Raw genomic sequence first — 14,808 nt, 5'->3', positions numbered from 1 at the left:
GATCCGAATTGATCGAATACGCTCCTCCGACGTATTCAATGATCGGAACTTTCCAAACGTAAATAATGATTTCCAACTATTGATTTATCATGTACAGCTGATGAATGTGATGCATTGGTAGCGGCGCCGGTCTTCACACGAAAGGGCCGATCCAAAATTCCATCCGGACCGATCCCCCGTATGCAAGACTGACTACCTAGCTACGGATGAATGAAGCCAAAGACCTCCAGAAGTTGTTGTGCCGATGAAGATGAGGAAGTTGATGGATGTATTTATCAGTATAATAACTGTGTTCTTGCGTAAATTACTTTTACTTCTGCTATTATATCTGAATGCTGAAGAAACATTTTCTACGCAATTAACATAACGCAAGTTTGAAAACTAATGAAACAAAAAGCCCTCAGCTCTTTGATTGTATTTTTAATACTTCTGCTTTTCTGCTTCTTTTTTTCTTTTCGCTTTTATCAAAGCGAACGTTCCAAGACGTAAGACACTGTTCTACCATGTCGTCATACAACTCCTTTTACCCATCGTAGTACAATAATGAGAAAGAGCAGTTTTCATTTCTCGCTTACTGCAACCATTCGTTTCTTGTTTTTGCTAGGCAAATGTACCGGAAACAAGTCGAACACTCACTTCAAAACCCTTATACCCTTTCTGCCCCGGAGATTCGAACGGCTCTGAAATGTGAAGAAGATTGGACACGAATTGGATCCTTCGAGGGGGAATAGGAAGACGAATCTAAAACAAGGAAAAAAAAGCTCCAGGAAAATCGACTCGACTGAAGAAGTTCTACGACAAAATAATATGAATTTTAATATCTTAACTCACAGCGAACGAAACATCGTGCCACGAGAAGAAATTGCCCTCTGCCGAGGCAGATTGTCCGAATGGACCGGATTTTCCACGAACGTCCAACACCGCTACAAGCTGTACACGCTGTCCAAGGTGTACACGAAAAGCAATACAAAAAATAAAATGCTATGAAAGAGGAAAATTTTCGAAACCCCTTCACACCAACGGGGATGGGAGTGTGTATGTGTGTGTGTTGCAGAAGTTTCATTTCTTTTAAAATAAATAGTTCGGTCCTGCGTCCACTGCACGTCTTGGCAAAGCGAATGGTGCGTGAGAGCGGGCAGGAGGAATATAATAAAAATATTTTATTCATGGGACAAGCGGTGAGAATATACATTAGTTTTGCTTCGTGCATCCGCCAAGGCCGGCGCAGTTCGTGCTCCGGATGGTGTTGGGAAACGAGGAAGGAGGGTAGGTCGGGAGATAGGAATGAAAGGGTGTGTAAAGAAACGAGAAAAATTACCAACGATGCCAAGGAAACTAGCACCGGGGCCGGGGTCTGCTTTCAGTTGCAGTCGAATAACTTTTGAAACGCCTCCAAGCGTTCAGTGCCTTGGAACGGGAAAGCTCAGACACCGATGGGGTCTCCCCGCCCTTTGGGAGAGTCTCAGGGGCCCATGTGTACACCGCAGACCGCAGACGGCAATAAGCAGACGGCGCCGCGGTCCAACCTCTCCGTACCACACGGTGAAGACAAATTTCGAACGTTCCATTCTCCCCCGGAAGGAAGTTATTCCTACCAGTGTGGAACAGCGTGATGTCCAAGGCGCGTGGTCAACTGGTAGGGTAACTTTTTTTTTCCCCCGTGCAAGACTTTCCGACGTTGCCAACCATTCTCCGGCAGGGGTCGAAAGTTTTCCATCGTTCCCAAGCGACAAATTAAATCGTCATCATTAGCAACGGGGATTCGCTTTCGACTTTCCAGCGCGTGAGTTTCGTAAAACCAGTGGCTAGTGGCGGCATTGAGAGGGACGTTTTGGACAGAGTACGTGGCCAACGTACGAGCTTCTGGACATTGGCAGAATACGGATATACCTTCGCGGATGGATGGATGGCCCAGATCGCATAGATTAGCCCTGTCGATGATGGGACGATGGGTCGTAAATTTTCCTTGTTCTCCTTCATTAGCATGCAAGTATCGCATTCAAGAAGTGCTCCAATGTCGGTAAGATTCCCACAACTTCACGTCGTCTTGTACAGCCAACGAACGGGAACAGTTTCCCTAATACCTTCGACCGCCAACTCCACACGGGACGTTTGCGCGTATCGATTGTTCGGTAATAAGGTTCAATTACCGTTGCTTCCTCATATTCTGTATCTCCTTCAGAAACTCTTCCATCGAAAGGATTTACCCGAAACTTTGGCAACTTTTGTCGAGTAGGTCGCCCACAGCCGATACCGAGCGTACAATCACCCAGCCCGGAAGTGGCGTAAATTGAGCTCCGGCAGTAATCCACTTCAGCACCAGGGTCTTCTTATGTTGGCCGGGAGCGTGTGCCTGATCACTTGAACCCATCACATGGTGGCGGTTTTTGAGGTTAGCAAAACGATCGCAACTTTTCGGCAGGTTCTTCGTGCGTTCTTACCACACGAATAGTGGCACGGACTGGGCCCAAGACATTGTAACCGGAATCCTAAACAAGTGGGTCGGTCTTTTTGGGAAGGTTGAAGTGTTTTCCGTACTCGTCGATTTGTTCGAGTGATTTCCGAAGTAAGGTTGCACATAATTCAACACTCTTCTACCGTCACGCAAACTTTGCCAGCTCAAACGACCGAGTTCAAAGAAAGGACGGTGGAATGGTGACGATGAGGGCCGGCGTGTGTTGTGGTTGGGGCCGATGAAGTTTCTGGCTAAGTACACGGAATACAGAGCAAGGAAGCGAAGATACAGCGCACGGTTAATATCTTATTCATCAAAACGTTGACACATTTTTAATACGAGTATATCTGCCAGTTGGCGTGAGAGTTCCGGACCGTATGTGTCACTGCTAGTGACGTAAGTAAATGGCAAATGAGGCGAAACCATGTCATGTGAAGCACAACGTTCGCTCGAAGAATGTGCACAAATGCATCCGTCAGTGGGGTGGAAACAAAACAGTACCGAAGCAATCACTTTTGTCACGGAATTCGTGCGCCTTTAAGGGCTGGGTAAGTTGAGATGTGGTAGGCTGCTGCCTAATGTCGACCACGGTGAGGACAACTTGTCTTGATACGGTACTGCGGTAGATTCCCAGTACGCCAGTGTGTCTTCCTGCTGAAGTGTCTAGAAATTCTTTCAGATTCCATTCGGCCCCCGAAACCCACGAGCGTGGACAAGTAGCCGTCGTCATTCGTCAAAATGAAATGCTCAAGCATTGTTTCGTGCTGTCGCTTCGTTGGAGCATAAATTGACACGCATCACGCTAGGGACGGTGTGCACTGTGGACGTACGACTGGGTATGGGCCGCGGAAGTAGAACGAAAGAAGGAAACATACTTCGGGATTGTTACGTAAAACATTAGCCAGTTGTTTCGGGATAAAATTCCAAACTCCCACCGGAAGGTTAAGTATAAACGTTGGACCGAAAGCGAGCACCGGTTCTCTTCATCAAGCGCATGATGGAGTACGGTATGGATGATCTCGTTTGCTGGGGAATTGCGTCAGCTTGGAAAAAAGCTTTCAGGTGGCTTCATTTTGTGGAACGTTGTTACTGATACCGTTTCCACCGGCAAATTTCTTCAGCCTGAAGCGAGCAGAAAACACGAACAAACACGATAGTTAATCTCGGATCGGAAGCGAAACGGGTGGCTTCTTGTGCTTTAAGTGATTCCTTTTTTTACACTTAATTTCATTTCGTTGCTTGTGAAGTGTTTTATACTTGCAGCATCAATGCACATTCAAGGATTAATTCGTTACAGCAGCCGAAGTGCGAAGGTGAGATTTTATGTTACTGTTTTTCGCATTGGATAATATTTCTTGTTTTTTTTTTTGAATATTTGGTTTTTTTTTTATTTACAACTCATCGTATAACGATGAATTATTAGAAAATACTCAAGTTGTTTATTCGATTGCATGTCAATAGGCGCAGAAGGTGTCTCAGCGCTGTTTAAACAGTAATCTTTACTGATAATTAATTATTTAAATAGTTTATCCAAATGCTAGCCGTGTTTATAGCAAACAACTTCATTGATTTATCCATCTACTTAGTTAAATCCACCCATCCAGTCATCTTATCCATCTACGGAAAAAGGGCTAAATTTAGCAATTATTAAAAACCCTTACCCAAAAATGCTAACAACAACGGATTTTTTCCGAAAAATAAAGGATTAAAAGTGAAATAATCGCTACTATCGCTCGCTAACACCACTCACACGGAATATGCCGGTTGCAAAACGGGCTGCAAAGTGTTCAATCATCGTTTCGCTAACAAGTAAACAATTTTCTCATCAAACCCGATTCATTCCTCCTCACTGGCCAGGATATCGGATTTTTTTTCCTCCTTCGCCAGTTTCGATCGTACCGCCCGAAACAGAAAAGCGCATCGTCGAAAACCATTTCCCTTCAGCTAAGCCAACACTCCAATCATATTTATGCTGCTTTATTTTACCATCTCGACAATCGTGCGCTAGGCGGCGGCGTACCGTTTCACCATCATTTACCAGATTGTTGGCGCAAAGCTTGCCTTCGCTGGGGAATTTTTTTCCTGCTTTATATTTGACTTCCTTTTGGGGGTCTTTTTTTATTTTCGGGCTACCATCGTTCGTCGTTCGGTGGGCATTCCCAAATCTTCATCCCAATTACGACCGGAACTCGGGGCAACGAAACGAAAAGAATACAGCAGAAGAAGAACATCACCCTCTTCGATGGGCTTTTCTCGCATCATGAGCTCCAAACACATCCCTTCAGCACTAGTTTCTGGGCGAAAAGCTTCCGATTGCGCTGAGTAAAAGAAAAAAAAAAGAACATGCTTCCAAAAACTGCTGAGATGCGGAAAGGAGGAAAAAATACCCAAAATTTGCGCATTTCAATTGCAAGGAAATCCGCCCGAAACGCTGATGCACGGGTGGTGCAGAAGAGGGAAGTCCGCAAGCGACAAGTGAGCTTGAAATCCCAAACTTCTAAAGACCCCCAAGGATGGTCCGCCAACCCTCCAGCGCGCACCCCTGGGATACGAGTCGAAGAACGGAAAATAATCAGAGACACATGCAATCCGGGTGAGAGGTTATCTGTAGACTCATAAATCTCACCATTACCGAGCACCGTCGTGACCGGGGGGCGGGAAACACGGAAATGTTCGGCCCCGGTGTTGGAGGATCGGTTGGCGTTCCTGTCAGCCCGTGTGTCTACACATACGATTCATACACCCTCACACACACACACACATTCCGGTTTCGTAGCATCCGGAAAATCAGTCAGCCGTACGTATATTTTAGCATTCCTACCCAAGAACTCAAAGCAAAAAAATAAAAAAAGGATGGCCGCACGCCCAAACCCCGAAAACCTCCTCGATGGGATTTTATTTTGGCAGCGAATATGCCCAGGCAGGAATTATCTCTTTATTGCCGTTGTACAAACATTTGAATAAATATCAGCGTCTGAAAAACGGCAGATAAAAATGGATTTGATTTTTTGGCCTTGCCACCCTTCCCAAAGTGCCGACGCACGGGCTACGATACGGCGCTGGCTGGAATGCCAGGAGAAAAATTGATTCGAAAAGGATTATGATGATTAACCGAAAATTCCACCGGGTCTTTCTAGGTCTTGTCGGCATTTTTCATCCCTTGCTTGGATCATTTTCCTTTTTTCGGGTAGGAGCATGAAATAAAGGCAAAGGAATAAAGGGAAAATCATACGCGTCACTATAAACCTCTCGACGTTATCCAGGCGAACAATAATGATAACAATAGCAATAAAAACAGATAACCGATGCAGAGCCATGATAAGGGAGCCACATCGTTTTGGATGCTCCCTATTCTCGCACCGAGACCATCCGGCCCTTCGTCCCGTGGAGTATACGTGCGCGACCCCCTGCCGTTGGTGAGGAAATGGAAACCGAAAATCATCCACTCGATTGGCATTGGCATTATCATTTTAATCTACAGTGACAGTTTCATCTGTGCCGTTCTGTTGCCGAGCGGTGCTGATGCTGTTAAAATTATGCAGTTGCTTTGTTAAGCAAACGACTTGCGGAACACACAGCGAGCGAGAAAAAAAAAACAACCCACCGCTCTCGGGAACGATCGTTCAATGGAGGCGCCCAGTCTTTTTCGCCTTCTGGCCCGGTGAAAGAGCTACAAAACCGAGGGTCCCATTTGTAATCACATTATGAGTGGAAGTGGAAGGGTGGGGGTGCTCGGCAATGGTGGTGGTTTTGGGTGTGAAAATTTCATTACGGCCTACACCATGCCAACCCGACGCAGCCAGCCGGTGGGCGAAGGCGCGTTGGATTTTCTTTGCCCTCCCCTGTTCCATTCAGCGGCGCGGTTTAAGCGCGGTAAGCATATGGCCACCGTGTTTACGCCGTCGTTGTCGCCGGAGTGACGAAGACGATTCCTCAAACCCCGGGAAAGTATGACATACGTTGTTATGCGGCGAAGGACGGTCGGACTAGAGGGGTGGTTTTTGCGGGCTTGAGATGGAAGGATTTCGTGAAGGCGAATGTGTGCTATTATTATTTACACCACAATACACGCGGCAACAAAGGCCGTACGGTGAACGAGCACGGCATGTCCTTAAAAGTGAATCTCTCCGACCTTTTGTGGGCTGATGATGGAGCGTCTTTATGTGTTGGTGGGGATAAAAAAGATCGCACACACAAACACATACATGGGCCGAACAAAAAAGCAGTGTACGGTGTGTATAATAATATGAAAATTTATGCGATAATAAATGTGCTGAAGATGGAAGATGACGTCGAGCTCATTTCGTGACGCCCACCCTCGTACTCCATCTCGTTATCAGTCCTCGGCCGGATAGGTTTCCCGTACCATGGTGATGATTTTATTCCATCCGTTTTATGGGTGCATTTGCAGGGGCTGGCAAATTGTGGATTGATTTAAGATCTCTAGATGCGGCAAGGTCTGAAGCGATCATGCGAAGTAATCGTACAATCAATGCGATATGACAATGAATAGACCGAACCGCTTTTTCATCCCGGATCTTGTGGAATTCCGGTACGGAAATTTTTCAAGAGGTATTTACAACATTTTAAATAACACATACTTGTATAGAAATAGAGAGGAGTATAAAGTTCTCTATCCATCAAAAAGTGCTTCTTTCATGACCCGTATGCCAAGTTATGAATTTGAATGTAAGATGTTAGTTTTGTTTGTTGTTTGTTTGAGTATATTTTATTTATAAAATACATTTTCAAGCCCAAATTTATTGGAGAGTTCATGATATAATTGTGATAGAAAAACGAATGGTGTGCCTGAAGATAGGAACCCTTTATTCTAGTGAAGAATTCTAGTAGATGTCGATCGTTGTCATTAGTGGCAACGATTTTTTCTCCTTCACAACGAACTCTGGCACATCTGATTCTGAATTTGAGCTTAATCGCTGAACATTAATATTAATTTTGTTAATTGATTTGGCTAATTCTACGAAAGTCATGTGGAAAGCCGTGATGATTTTTTCAACAGATTTCAGGAAAATGTTTGAATCTTGTTGTATGTTTGGTGGTGGAATCCTACAAAAATTCTGGTGGGGTTTCAATATCCGCCGAGAACTGTTTTGTCCACGTTTAACACTAGTTCTAATTGCGAGCTCTTGACAGTGGGAATGTGACAGTGAGATAAGTCCAGGTTATAAGACAACTCAACAGTTTCAAGTGTTCTTGATCATTGTTTGTACTTAAATACAAGTCGATGGACTGCAACAGATGCTCGTCACTAGTTCATATGATAAACGATTTTCCTTTCCGTAGTCTCAAAAAGTTTTAATTTGTAGAGTTAAGTTACATAAGTCATGTTTTATTACCAGAATGTGTAACGCAGCAATTGATAACGCGCCCGTGTGACATCGATCAACCTCCTTTGATCAGAGAGTAATCCTTGAACCGATCAGACTTTTTAGACTAACTCAGCCATCTATTCAGTTTAGTACCTCTTCTTCATTATCTGGTTCTTATCATCATCCTTCATGGTGCATGGTCCGCATTCAATTAAATTCAATGGAAATTATTATGTTATTCAATGGAAATATAGAACATTCGCATCAATACATTTGCTTTTAATGCACTAGCTGGATATTTAAGCCCCGGATAATCGACGGATATTATTTTTAAAAAGTCGAAACTGTCCACCATTGAGGAATAATAATTTGAATTGTTTTAAAAAGAGCTACATGAAACGCTGCTAGGACAATAAATCATGTCTATTCGTACATAGCTTACTGCCAACCACTGGCCACTAAGTATGTGAAAATGTTTTAATGAAGCTTCGGTACGATCTTCGCATCGTATCGCACGGATCAGGTTCGAGGTTTTTCGGTAGAGAATTTGCCAAAACGCCACACATTTCGCAGATAACCACCCTCCGGGCGTTGTGGTCACTCGGTCCCAAACCAGAACGGTTCTCGTGCCTCCGATTGGAAAATGGCGACCGAGTGATATGTTGTCCGTGGCACAAAAGCCGCTGCTGGAAGGAGGCTATCGATACGCTTCCGGGACAGTGCTGTTCAAAAACTTGTGTTCCTCTGTGGCGTAGTATCGAGTATGTGCTATTTTGTGGAAAGCGTTCGCTCTAAAATACCGCGTACTAGAAAACCAACACCGCCTTACTTGTGCGCGCTGTACCGTAGTACCGTCGGTACCCGGATGGGACGTGAGCTGAACCGGGAACCAACGGTAAAGGCGTTCCGAAAATGGGGCCGAAGTAATGGCGCACGTGAATGTCGTTAATTTATTTGATTTATGATTTTGCCATGGTCGGTGGGACGATAGACCACGACGGCAACGAGACCGGGCGGAGAGTATATCTTCACCATCTCGTTTTCCACGGCACCCGAAGGACCCGGCCCCGTTGTGTTGTCTTATTGTTGTGCCGTAACATTGTTGTTGGCTCATCGTTACGTAGCGCTGGAATGCGATGCTGCTTGTGGTGGGTGTGGGAGGGTGGAAGGTGCTGCTTCACGCCATTACACCGTGTCCGATCGTTCATAGATGAAGACGACTGTTCACTTTCCCAATGTGGAAAGAGAATGAGAGGTCCCGGTTGTGTCTTCGAACGTATCGTACTTTTTGTATTCCTTCATACTTTTTGTTCTTCGTCCATCAAACATTACATCCGCTCGGGCATCGTGTTTCGGGCATCGTTTCACGTTCCACCATAAACGAGATCATTATGCAAAATGGGAATCATCCGTGAGACAGTTCGCACATTGTCAGCTTTTGTCATGCTGCTGCCCCGCAAACCTAACTTAACCCCTTTTTTTTCGGAATACACCCCGCCCGGTGTGGTGCATAAAATTAAAACAAAAGACCAGCACCAGCCACGACAAAAAGGCGTATTCCGGTTGGCTAAGATTTACTGGCCACGATAAAGAAATTAAAACGAACACTCTCCATTACTACCCGGGTGCTGTTTAGGGTGTGTGTGTGTGCGTGTTTTTTACTCTCTCATTTCGTGGTGGTTTATTATTGAATTCATTTGTGTCCCACAGTGGCCAAAAGTAACTGGCGGTGAAAGCAGAATGGTTCGGTGGATCGTTTTTTTTGTATTCCCTTTTTTAATGATCATCTGCGCCTTAAGATAGGCAAGCATATTTTAAAGCCCATCCAGGAAGGTTTTCATTTTCCGCTCCGTTTCCTTACTGCTTTTGAACAGCCGGAAAAGATGGCTCTTTTTTGTTAGTGGGTCTGTTTGTGTATGAGTGTGTGTGTGTGTGTGTGTGCAAGACGAGGTCACTTAAAAACACCACAAAACGAGTTTTGCTTCACCATTTTTCGACGTTGTTTCGTCCTGGGTTGCCGGCAATAGGGATACGTTTTACGACATTTGTCTCACCGTTAAAGTATTCCCATTTTCCACCTTCTTTGGTGTTGCATTACCCCTCACTGCACCTTGGAAAAGAATGATGGAAGCGCACCCGATCGTACTGATAATAATATGCCGGAGCGAAACATGAAAATGAAAGTAATAAACATTAATGCACACACTCGATGATGCCCGAATGCGATATGCCCCTGTCTCGGGATGGAGCGAAACGGTCTGGAAGAGGCGGGAAATTATACCTTTTTTATCGATGAAAAAGCACTTGAGCCATAATGTGGGAGTCCGGGTGTGTGTGAGAGAGTGCATGATCAAGATATTGCGCATTGTTCCTCGCCCGCGTGATGGAGCATGTGTGACACCGGACTGGTATGCCCCGGGACTCGCTCGCCTCGGAGGTTATTCAAATTTATGTGCTGATTTTTCATGCTGCTACCCGTATGCCGGTACCACCACTGACGGTTCTTCTGCGCGGGGACGCTTTTTCATTTGATATGCAAAAGAAGTAATTTCACATCCATGCTGCCCGGGTACCCATTGCGCCGGAAGCAATGAATTGATTTGATGTGGTGTCGTAATTTTGTGTTTTTTTGTTTAAGTATCTTCACCATCACCGATCGTATCCTTGGAGGAAATGGGGCTAGCGATGATTGGCAGTGAATGAAGATTACCCGAGTTGATTGCCCAACCGTTGATGATCTATGGAGGTGACATCAAATGGGGAATGGTTTTCACATACGCTATCATCCTTTACCATCAATGGGAGCTTTAAATGTCAACTGAAAACGTATAATGTAGCTTATGTCGCAGTTGTGTACTGTGGTGTTCTAGTAAAGATATCCTTTTTTCCATTCAAACCAATTTAATCAATTGAAACAATAATAAAAAAGAGTGTAAAAATTATGAAGTCGTTGTAAATAGGGAATAATAATTTGGCTTCAATAGAACTAAACTATTTTAATCGTATAATTTTTACACATATTCTGAATGCAGTGCATTAAAGTTGTATAATACGACTTTTCACATGAATGAAGATATGAAAGTTGTGTGAGTTTTGTTATGACAATTTAAATCGAAAGGGCAATATGGTTTAATTTCGATCAAAGATTGCGATTTGAGATGAAGTGTCAAAGATGTAAGGAGAGCGTAGAAACTCTTGCGAAGAGATGGATTAGATGCTTCTAATTGCTGGGAGTACCATAATTAAACTTTAAAAAAATTGCTACAGAAAAGACCTTTCAAAACTACAGAAATTTTAAAACATGGTTCAGGACTGTCTGTAGGCACTCCATCTCAATTTGGATCGAACACGTCTTTTCCTTCTATTTTACTTCCAACAAGCAAAGTTGTCCAGTGTCATTCTTTTGACATCTCCAACCCAACGAAGCCTTTTAAATTTAGGGTCTAAGAGAATTAGGGCTTCATAAGAAATTTAATTGGCTTATTATTAAATTTAAATTTCATTTAAAATAAAACCTATTTTAAGCAACGAATACTGCTTTTATCGCATATAGTTACGATTTATTCATCCCGTCCTATACATGATTTCTCCTCATTAGAGAGACACAGCACCATATTCTTGTTTTCGCTTATCATTAGCCACATCAAAACCCATTCAACACATTTCATTGTACCATTAGCACTGTCAAGCAATGCTTTTGTACATCCCCGGTACGACTCATTGAACGAAGACGCAACATGCATGTGCATCGCAAATTAGTTCACTTTGCGCGCGGGGTGGTACCCAATTTTCGGAAAATTGCATCAATAATGACACAGCACTCTAAAGGCGATTAGCCACGCGGCCGATGTGCTACATGTGCTGCAAAACCTCGAGTTGACTTATATTTGCCCGTGCTCAAACTGCCATGCCAGCGCGGGCAATTGTCAAGGCGAAATGTGCACCCGAATGCTGTATGTGTTTATTAACGAGATGGCACTACTAACTTGCGAACGGTAGACTGATGCGATTTTCACCCAGCGTCGTGGGTGGCTTTGTTGTCAGGCGAGCATCCCGCACTGTGTGCTCGGGTTCCGAGTAGCGCCCACAGATATGGCAGCGAAATGATAAATCGCCCACAGATAAAGTGCGCGGCCGGGAGGTTGAAAAATCATCCAACCACCGACACTTTTGCTCGATCGAACAAACGAAACGTGCAGCGATACGGCGTGCGGGTATCGCCATACGTGAGACGTCTTGCGCATCCAGCGCTTTTCCGCGCACGGAAGCTTATATGTGTGTCATTCTGCACATTCTGGCGATGATTTCCATAATCGTACCGCTGGTTTTATGATGGCACATTCGTCTTCGTCCTTCAGCCGCTCGGCTCGGAACGTTTGCACTCCCGTACGAACGCAACGCAAACTGTACCGTTCGGCGGGCATGACGACAGCGAAGGCAAATTATTCTGTTGAGTTGGTTTTAATATGAGATTATAATTATACACGACGATCCGGACCGTACACAGGACGCGAGTCGCTAAGGGCGGCTGTAGTGGCCTGGCACCGGGAACTGGAATTCACCGTGCTGCGAATCTCACCGTTTGCAGTAATTCTAATTAAATAATTAGACTCCTGCGGTGTTCCTGGGTGCCCGAGGTTCGAATCCGTTCTAACCTGCCTCGCTCGGTGCCGACGGACGATTCGCATTGGTTTGCGCCCGCAAACAAACTCCCCGTTCCGGGTGCCGTCCACTGGAAAGGAGAAAGACTTCCGCATTCGCGCTTGGCACACTTTTATTATTATACTACGCTTAATCACGTTATTTGAAAATAAATTGAAGAACTTATTTCTCGCCTCTCGCGCGATGTCAAATACATACACACATACATGCACATACACAAACAAACGAATACCAGTGGCACCTCCAAGTCCCTTGGTTGGTGAGTTTGAATCGCATCACGCGGTGCGATTATGATGATGGTAACGACGATGACGGTGTTAGTGGAAGGAACTTTGGCGCATTCGCCACCCGGCACAAATAATACCGCAACGCCGCAAGATAAGTAATTGTGTGGCGAAAATGAAACATACCAGAGCACCGAACCTGGGTGGCTACGGTACGTTTTGATAAGCGTCCACGGGGGCTAGGGGCAGATGCATCATACAGGTCGGAATCAGTTTACCGACGGTGGTGGCACACTTTCGTGCACAACCCTTGCCGCGTAAAACGAATGCGGGACTGGTTGGATTGGGGCAAATGTTTGTCGCGATCGTATTAACATTTTGGATCCGTCGGCCTCGGCGACGACTTCACTTCATTAGAATGAATAATTGACTTTCGCTGTAAATTGTGGCCATTATTTATTTATTCATATCACGGTGCGATCCACGCAGGCGAGGAGAATGCTGAAGAGGGTGGAAAGGGGGGGGGGGGGGGGGGGGTGTAGCACGAATGACATTTAAATTATGATTCATCGACTTGCCTGATTATTATATTGGTGGGTGCGAAAGTGCAGCAAGTAATACAAATACGCAGCATCCCATTGGTCACAGCGGTGCGCAACAGTGTTTTATTTGGCAAGGATAAATGGATGAGGTTGGGTGGAAGGGGAACATTTCGGGCGTTGGTGGATAATTTATTTATGTTATCGTTGCATTTTCGGCCGGATAAGCAATCGTTCGTATGATTGATACGACTTACTTATGAATTTTCCATACCATTCGTGAGCAGAAGCTTGTAACGCAGCGAAACAAGCAGTTAACATTTTGTTACGCTGAACTTTGCTACATTGATCATCTGAAAATAGTATATTAAACAATTCGATAAAAGAGTATAGCTAAAAAATTAAATTGGAGTTTTCAAAATAATGTATCGTGGTTTAATAATTGTTTAAACTGCTTAAATTTGTGAATTAAACTGGATTAACTAGTGAATAGTTTTTTTTCCATTTTCAATAAAAGTGTAATAATTAACCTTCAATCATTAGCCTTCTTATTAAGTCAAACTTGTTTATTGGAAATAGCAAATATTGAGATTTTTGTGGTTAAACAATTCTTGGATCTTGGGCGTTGTTGTTCCATGGCCTTGATTTCTTGCATAATTGGATGTCCAATGTTCTGTTCTTAAGTACAGAGTTCGTTTTTTTGATTTTTTTCGAACATGGAGAATAGGAAGGACCCGAAGGACACACATTTCATTTGGCCATCTTCAGGAATCGGAATATCGTAATTTTTTCGAATTATATGCCAAACTTCATTCTTATGACGTTCAATAACAATTTTATCACAAATGAAGGTGATATATTGTTTATAAGGATTTTAAATCGATTTGGGAATAAACATCAGAGTGGCATAAAAAGAAGATTAAAATTTCCAAACAATCAACAAACCATGAACCAGCTAAAACTTTTCAATATATTATCATTTCAACCATCACTACATAAATCCCTTAATTGCTTCAATATTCTTCAAGATCGCTTCAATCGCTGCGAATAGCCATTGCCAGTTTTGTTTCGCTGCAATTGAAACATAAATAATTCAACCTTAACAGCTTTGCATAACACTTCGAATGAATCGCCCAATTCATATCGTAGTTATAATTTGATTGCTTACGCTCACGGTTTGCCAAGTTCCCCCCTAATCGGGTAGTGTGCCACTCGAAGCAGATGATGGCACGATCACAACTTGATAGTCATCTTCTATCTGCTGCTTTGAGCAAGAGCACAAGAAAGAAAAAAAAAACACACACACATAAGCAAACAAAACCATCCAGGTTCCGGTCTATTGTTCCGTACGGCGTTGTTGTGAGTTCCTGCAAAGCATCTCCCAGATGTTTCGGGGAGGAATAAAAAAAAACCCCAAGCATGCCACACGCCAAATTACCATTTCCACGAACGTTCCCATCGTTCGGGCCACGCAAAACGGTTTCGTGCGGCCTAGCCAACTGTGTTATTTTATCATTTATTTATCAACGGTTAAAATAAGCTTGAAGTTGCGCACAAGAAAATCTGCCACTTGCCCGGTGTTTTGTAACAGATAGCGG

Source organism: Anopheles marshallii, chromosome 2 (assembly GCF_943734725.1).
Source record: "Anopheles marshallii chromosome 2, idAnoMarsDA_429_01, whole genome shotgun sequence".
Classification (NCBI taxonomy): domain Eukaryota; kingdom Metazoa; phylum Arthropoda; class Insecta; order Diptera; family Culicidae; genus Anopheles; species Anopheles marshallii.
The sequence above is the reverse complement of the archived record's forward strand: the minus strand, read 5'-3'. Positions refer to the sequence as shown.